The 8,553-nt window shown below is 45.4% G+C and overlaps 1 protein-coding gene and 1 pseudogene across 5 annotated transcripts in view; one reads left to right on the forward strand and one right to left on the reverse strand.

Moving 5' to 3' along the window:
* THRB (thyroid hormone receptor beta) overlaps positions 1 to 5,050 on the reverse strand; it is a 328,683-nt gene extending 323,633 nt beyond the window's left edge. For 4 of the 5 annotated variants that reach the window (XM_090284394.1, XM_090284395.1, XM_090284391.1 and 1 more), the window contains exon 1: positions 4,614 to 5,050. The gene's annotated coding sequence lies outside the window, so the exon portion shown is untranslated. The remainder of the gene's footprint in view (positions 1 to 4,613) is intronic. The other variant, XM_090284392.1, reaches the window with a different exon arrangement.
* On the forward strand, positions 3,894 to 6,766 carry LOC150005181 (uncharacterized; annotated as a pseudogene).
* Positions 6,767 to 8,553: the final 1,787 nt, after the last annotated feature.

Consider the following 8,553-nt stretch of genomic DNA (forward strand, 5'->3'; position numbering starts at 1 on the left):
TTCAATCCCATACTACGTGGATACCAAAAGAACTCTGGGTGAATCTTGCTGCAATTTTACTAACACACATGGTTTAAAGATACTACAATCACTTTCTCAGATTAAAATAACTTTATTTCATCTAGGGGGCCAAATATGAGACCCCAATAGGTATAGACCATTTCAGAACACATGCATATTGTTTCAAAGGTCACCGCTGAGCATGCCGAGCTATGAAATGACTGGCAAGGTTAGGAACATAGTAGGTACACAGATTTATGTAGACTGAATGAGGAATCAAATCAAGTACTCAAAATGACTTTAAATAAAGCAAGCAGTTAACGTGCACCCCATTACTCAACCAGTTCAGATACTAGACTAAGCCCTTCAAGCAAAATACTCAGCTGTGATATGACGCAATCCAGGCAGCAAACATTCACTTTGGGCAAAATCAAGTCAGAAGGCGATACTTATAACCAACATCAGAAGAGAACGAGAAGCACCACCCCTTCTCACCCTTGATTCATTCTTTCAACAAGCATTTCTCTGTGCTCATGTGTGAAACTCTTTGCTATGTGCTGGCAGTCAAGCATGAATAAACCCATAGCCTCTCATACGAATTCATGGGGGGAGAAAGAAATGCACACTGAAAACAAATTGCCATACCTGAAGATAGAAGCTAGACAGACTAAAGCACAAAGCATCAAGACCACCTGTTCAGAGAGGTTTATGGTCAGTGTCATTTTCAAGTACCTGGCTGTCTTGTCCTCTCAGATTGCTTTAGTGAAAAGGTTGGCTGTGACACTGGATATTCGAGAGAGCCAGCCTAAAGAACATGTCAACCATTCATTCCTCTAGGTTTTCTGAGCTCTATTTCTGTCTTGGGGACAATCACCAGAATCTCCACTGCTAGACCATGGTAGCTTAGCCTCTGAAGATAAACTCCCACTGGGTTACTTTTCATTATCATGCCTTTTGCATTATTTTCCCCTCTAGGATTGGTGGAAGACTTGATCACATAAAGAACTTTTCTTCATTTTCTGGAGGATTAAAGTTCAAGTACTGGCCATTATATGATTTGATAGTTCATAGGAGTATATACTAGCTGTCAGGTACCGTATTAAGCACTTAGCCAATGTCAACTGAGCTATACCTATAACTTTAATACATACTCCAGTTCCTTTTTTTTTTTTCCTATTAACTTGGCTGCTGAGAAGCTTGGAGCTAAATCAAATACTCAAAAGCAATAAACACTTAGAATTTCAGTTTAAGTATCTTTTGTCCACTACCTTTTCTACCAGTCTCATCATTCTGTGGAGTTTTTACTATGCATTTACTCAGACATGGTTCTGAAAACTGATACTTTATAAACAAAAACAAATTCCCATAATCATCAATTGTAACATCCTCTTAGTTTCATTTGTCAAAAGAGTTTTCATGACTAGCTACTTTGAAAATAACCCCTTGGGTATCACAGCTCAGTCACTTGAAAGCTCAGATAATGCAATATGTCCCATAGTCATCTGGTTCAGAATCTGTTTATGGAGGTGGAAAAAGGGGGCAAAGGGAGAGGCCGACTGACTTAATTTATAACGCAGGGTAACCACCAGATTATTTCTAATCTACCACCACGGGGCTATTTCCATCTCGTGTGGGATCCTGACAGTACCATTTGCCCCTTCCCCAACCATCACTTTTGGAGATCAGATAGAGACACTGCTAGAACCAACTGAGTGAGAGAAGGGATTGCTATCACCCAATTATGTCTGTTTCCTGGAATTCCACTTTGAGCACTGACAATACCTCTGGAACTCATAAAAATTCTGCTGAAACCCAGGGTGTTGAAGGTCAAAGTCTTCAGGGAATCAGGTAAGACAAGCTGCTGCTGAGAAATTCCATGTACTCAAGGCAAATGCCCCCAGGAAAAACTTGCAGAAATAACAAAATGAGGCTAGCTTTCACCTCACAAGAGAGAGAAGGAGAACAATAAACAAAGATTGACCCATATATACATGGCACACACATTTACAGGCACAGATCTTGGCATACCCAATTGGTATCAGTTAGGATGATTCAGTATTTGAAGGAGCAGAATGTTTGGGCACAACCATTCCTTTATGCAGAAGAGATACATTCAGCACCTACTGTGTGCCAAGCATGGTTCAAGATGCTGGAGAATCAAGAGTGAATGAAGTAGCCAAGATACTTTTTCTCATGGATTCTATATTCTAGACACAGAAGACAGGTAATCTGTAAATATCAATTGAAATGAACAATTCAGATTGCAAAAGACCAAGGAAGAGGAAGGAAAAAGGGAAACAGGAAACAATGTCTCAGAAGGAGTAAGGGAGTGACTGCCTTTGCTCAAATGGTCAGGAAAAGACTTTTTAAGAAGGTGACACATAATCTTACACTAGAATGACAACAAAGGAGCTAAAGAAACCAATCACCTTTACTCTGATTTCCATCAAAAAGATGAGCTTACTAAAAAAAGAAATGTGCAATCCCATTTGTGGCTCCACATACCCTGTGCTTCAAACAATTGCAAAAACCCCAGAAAAAGAAAGGAATCCACACATTCCTTAAGGAAATTTTAAGAAAGCACCTTTTCTCAAAGATGTAGATTAAAAGAAAGATGCAGATTAAAAGGAAATAGTCTTATTTCATCTATGTAGCAGAATTTACTACAAAGAATCTTTAGGGGAGAAATGGAATGTTTATTACTCTTGTAAAGTCAGTTACTTTATAAAAACAATATTCCAATGTCAATAAAATTATGCCTTTGAATTGTAATGCCAACAGGAATTGCTCCATAAAAAATAGTTCTGTGGCTATATTCAGTATCATTTACTTTCACTCACTGGAAAACAAAAGCAAATTGTATTTGCTACCAGATAGTCTGTTCCCCCTTCCAACATATAACAAAACTTGGAAATTCATTAAAATAAAATTATGATAGCATCTTTTTAACTATCACAAATAATAAATGGTTGTTTGACCATGCCTTTCCATATAATACCCCTGAATAAGTCACTTAACTATTGAATTTCTGTGAGAGTTCATGAGAACACTTTGCCAAGGGGCATGAAAGCTCTTAAAAACATTCATTGCTCAAAATACTTTTCATCAAAACACCTTAAAAAAATGTTCCCTAGTCTCCGACTTGTTACAGAATAAGAGAGACAAACAGAAGTGAATTAGGGAGCAGTCATGGTGAATATTAATAATGGATCATGGAATATTTTGACTGAAATACAACTTTTACTTTGCAATTCTATGCATGCTATATATTATTATAAGGTAACTAAGCATACTGAACTAAAATGAGGCAAAATAATGTAGAGATATTGTCCAAGAGGTCTACATTATCCAATACATTTATCATTATAAAAACTGCTGTGCTCTGATATTAATACACTGTCCAAGGAATGCTTTACATTTCTGAATTTCAATAGCAGGTCTTTAAAACAGTTTCACTAGCACCTCAGACCAGTAACACACTACGAGGAAGACTTTTTTTAGGGATAGTGATTATTCTCCTAAATCTGTGTGGAGAGGGGAGGATGGAGAGTCTGAACTTGCTTGTTCAGGCAAATTGTTTTCTTTGACTCACTTTAAAATTTCCCATTTGGGGAAAATCATACCTTTAAAATCAATGTTAACAAATAAAAACTCACCCCATGCTCCCTCGTCCCAACAAATCAGAAGGCTTAAGACTTAGCACTAATAATAATCCCACAACGGTCATTGGGAAATCTTTCTCCTAAGTGACAACAGCAGCTAAGGACAGCATCCACTAGGAGTAAAAAACTCTCCCAAATTAGTCCTTCTCCGAGGGGTGGCGCGGGGGTTGGGGAGTACACAGCTGGGACAACTCCTGGTATCAGAACCAACTTCAGGCCGCTCAGACGAAGATGCTGCGTCAAGAGAAGCAAGGCAAAGAAGTGCCACTCAGGAGGCTAGCGAAATCGCCACCGACTCGCATAGGAGGAGGAGAGAAGCCAAATCGCCAGGCACCCGCAACAGCGCACGCCAATATTCAGGATTATTCTCCTTTCCAAACCCAGCAGATCCGGGGCAGGAGCAAAAAGGGGGGTGGGGACGGACCCACAGTCCCTTTAAACCGCACCCCCTCTGTCTGCCAACCTTTTCCGAATCTCCGTGTCACAGAACTTCCTCATCATGGAAACTTCCACTCGGTTCGGCGCTGAGGATGCCAAACTCCATTTCACAAGGAGCCTGTCAACAGCCTGGATGGGGTTTGAGGAACAGAGCCGCTGCGATTGGAGCGGGCCCCCGGCCACCCTGTTCTGCCACTGCCCACGCTGTGGCTCTCCAAGTGCCGCCGCTCCGTGCCCCAACACCAGAGGGCCCCTCCTCTCAAACCTGGGGCACAGAAACCCCGCGGAGGCTGGTAATAGGGCGGCTGACTGACACCCCCCAGCCACCCACCCACGCCCGTCCGCCTGCCTGCGCGCGCTCAGCTCGCCTCCCGCAACCCTTCAGTTTTGCGCGACACCTCCGTCACCATCCTGCCCACCCTTCTGGACATGTGAAACTGTCGCCCCCTCCTCCCCCGTCCCCGACACTCCCACCCTCAACCCTGCCTCCGCGCGGTCCTCTCGCCAAATTACCAGTGCCCTGGAGCCGGTTGGGTTGGGCGCCCCTGCCCGGGGAAGGCAGCCGGCGGGCGCGCTTGCCCGAGCCCGGGGAGCAGAAGGTCTCCTTTCCAAGCGCACTCACATTATTCATGCAAAGTTAATCCCCGCCGCGTCACGGCCGCCCGCCCGAGGATGTGCGCCTTCCTTGGCCAAGCCCCGCAGTCTCCACCCTCCTCCGCCCCCTCCTCCCGGCGGCGGGGTCCCGGGGAGTGCCGACGACGGGACGTCGCGCGAGTCCTGCAAAATGTCAACTCCTTGGGTGAAGAGAGGCGGCCGCCGGCAGGGCCGCACCGGCCCTCCTTGCCACTCCACTTTTATAGGCGTAGGAAGCAAGCGTGGCCCGGGCACCGAAGTCCCCGCCTCTCCCGGGCCCCCGCGCGCCGGCCCGCCCCGGCCAGCTCCCCGGGCGCTGTTCCTCCGAGCCCGGGCGCAAGCTCTGCGACGCGTCTGCGAACCGGTGACCTGGTTTCCCCTCCAGCCCTCCCAGCGGTCGACTCTCGGGGCGGCGACAGCCAAGAGCAGGCAAACCCGGCTCCGCCAGGGGCGCAGCGAGGAAATGGCCTCCCGGCCTCACGTCCCGCCGCTGCCGCCGCCCGGGCCGCCCGGCTGGCACCCAACGCCCCCCGCCCGGCTCCCTCCCGGCACTCGGCTGGCTGGCTGGTGTGTTGGCCACTCCGGGCTCGCGTAACCCTGTCCCGTTCCCTACGCACCCACTACCCGGCTGGCCGCCTCCACACCTGCCGCTTTCCCTCCTCCCAGCCCCTGCGGTGCCCTCCACCCAGGGTGCGGCGGTTTTTGGTTGCTGCGCGTGCCCCCACCCGACTGCGTGAGCACAGAGGTTCGGGTTCGGGCTCCATTTCTCTAGTAGGCAAATTGGAAAGAATAGGGAACGAGTGACAGGGTTACGGGAAGAGGTGACTTCCAGAAGTACGGGCTTTATTTTGCCGAGGCTGGCCGCGCTCCTCCCTTTTTCTCCAAACCACTTGTGGCGCGCGTGTGGGGCTGACACAGGGTACTGGCTCCTCCTGGGGCCTCCCACTCGCCGCGGCGTCTGGTCTTCTCTTACCATCACCAACTCGGGAGTGGGAGTTTGGAAAATATCTGGCTTGCCCTTGAAGGAGACACCCCTTCACACCATCATGCATATCCTGGGAGATGTGTGCGGGGCTTGAGACACTCCACAGGTGCCACAAGGGCCGCCCTATTAATTTGTCTTTGCCCTGGATATGTACAAATAAAACCAGAAAGCAAAAATAATCTATACTCTTGAAAAGCTCTGCCCAAATATGAATTTCTAAAGTGCTACCCCCCCAGACCCTCCCCCATAAGTCCTGAAGGCCAAAGATTCAAATTGGAAGAAAATGAAGCAGGCAGCTGCATTCTGTGTTAGAAGAATGCTTCTAAAAAAGCTAAAATGTAGTCGTTAAGAAGCCATAGTTGCAACAAAACTATTTTGATGACAGGGTACAATTATTTTCTTATAGATAATATTAAAATAATTCCGATTTATTTAGTTAAATACACACATTCACTTGCATAACAATGTGAGGGATTTATGACGATTTGTATGTATTCCCCAACTGTCAAACGTTATATAGATAATTTATGGGAGAGTTTTCTAAATTACCAGCCAGTGGCGTGTGTTTTATTCCAGCTTCAGGTGAACATCCCACGGAAAGAGGTGAGAAGCCACCACCTCTGCAGATAACATTAATGACTACAAATGTCAGGAGATTAGGAACTGTTCCAGGCGTCTGATTCACAGTTGCGTTGCGCTTCCAGAAAGTCGTAGACCCCAAGGCTCCCTGACTAGAGCGAGGGGCTACTGCCTTGAGACTCCACGGATCCTATTTCCCTTCTGTCCTTGGCGATATATATCCGTGTTTTATTTTTTAGTCGCAATGAGGCTGCAACGTAGGACTTGTAGGTCTGTAGCTGGTCAGTTGTTCTTTGCAGGGAAATTCCCTAGCGTTGCGCCAAAGCTGTACGGTATGTTTTGGTTGGTTTGGAGGAAAGCTGTGGAGCCTCACCGTTTGTTCCAAAGAGGGGGCCCCCTGGTGGCTAACTGTGAGGGGGAAAAGTTGGTCACAGGAAAAAGCCTGGCTCTGATAGGCTACAACAGTTGACAGCTTGGTCCTGGCAGGGGCCGAGGAGGGGTCAACAACTTTGTAATAAATGGTAGAGGTGGTGGTGGTGGTAGTGGTGTGTGTGTGTGTGTGTGTGTGTGTGTGTGTGTGTGTGTGTGTGTGCGTGTGCGTGTTTGTGTGTGTGTGAATCTTCGTTCACAACGGTGGGTGATAAGCCTTAAAGACTTCTGGAACTTCTTAATTTTTCACTTCCTGAGTATAACTTGGAGCTAAATTCCTTCTTTAGTAGGAAATACTGTACAGAGAATGAAGTGTAACAAACACTGTTGCTTCCCTTTGTCAAATGGCTTCGCCTTTCTGATCTCATTTTGCCTGGAAACTTCTGAAGCACAGACTAAATTAAAACATGAAATAAATAATGTGGCATTACTCAAACAATTCATGAGGCTATGATGGTAATGATGTTTTATAATAATGGCGAGGACAACTTTAATGCAACGTTATTGAAACAACATGAACTGCTGTGATTCCATTTGAACCGGCCCTGAGGGCAGTCTAAGAGGCTGCATGATGGTAAAGAACGGTCACCAACAGAACATGTGATTTTTTTTCTTCTGATTTTCCCCTAGGAAGGACAATAAAGGAGAATGTAATGGAGACCTGATTGAAGGCAGTCCCAATCCAGCTGATTTCAGAAGACATAACCAAGCTGTTTTCATGACCCATGCGCACATTCCACCATAGTCATCCATCTTCATTGCCAAGATCAATAAATTTCAAGCTGATGAATTAGTTCAAGGAAGCAATTCATTCATATATTCATTCATTAATGACAACTGGGGTTAGAAGAAGAATAAAACATAGGATCCAACGGGGCTGGGATTAGACTGACATGAATGAGGACAGTGGTGCCAGTACAGGGTCTGAACCTCTATTTAAAATTTTGATATATTGTTTATCATGGATAATTGTTGCATTAATTTTGATTTTAAAAATATTGCGTTAAAACATAATTTCTCTTGGTCACTGGAGTTTTTAGACATCCCTTTACATTTTACATCCAAGGCAAACACCTCACTTGCATCTCCCTAGTCCCCAATGTTACCAGAGTCTAATAAGGGAAGTAAAATTCAATTAAGAATTTTCTCAGTGTCAGAAATAATTAATATGAATTAAGGAACCTGAAGTCAGGAAATTAAAGATGTGGCCATGAGGTGAGGTTAAAAATCAGGAAGATGTCACAGAACCAAGGTAACACTTGAAACAGCCCAAGAATAGACCACAGTTTACCAGAGAGTGTTGGAACCAAAGGAATGACCCTTCCAGGGACGGGAACCACAAGTAGTCTTTCATTCATCCCCTGATGACTTCTCAAGCTAGCTCAGCAGCCTAATGTCCCAGCTCTGGAGATTCCAATTCTTTCTGTTCATCATTAGTTTCTGAAATTTATCTTGGCTCTGAGGGCCCCAGTGATGCTGGTCCATGGCCAGACAGATAAGAAGGTCAAGTCCGTTCCTTCTCTTAGGGAAGACAGATGATTAGGGGAGATGACATGTTCAAAATCAAGAGTGAAGGTGTAATGGGAAATATATAAACATAAATAATTAGGTGATTGCTGACTTAGAGATCATGATAGCCCATGATGAAATGGGGCAGGGATCAGGTAAGACTTCCTACAGAAGATGGGTGGGTGGAACTTTGGGGGAAGTCAGAGAGAGGAAAAGACACAGCTGGCTATTTTATTTGCAGGGCCCAGTGCAAAATGAAACATGGTGCCTTTTATTCAAAAAAGCAGGAAAAAAGTGCCACTAAAGATACACAATATA

This window comes from Furipterus horrens, unplaced genomic scaffold, assembly GCF_987537825.1.
Source record: "Furipterus horrens unplaced genomic scaffold, mFurHor1.1.pri manual_scaffold_7, whole genome shotgun sequence".
Classification (NCBI taxonomy): domain Eukaryota; kingdom Metazoa; phylum Chordata; class Mammalia; order Chiroptera; family Furipteridae; genus Furipterus; species Furipterus horrens.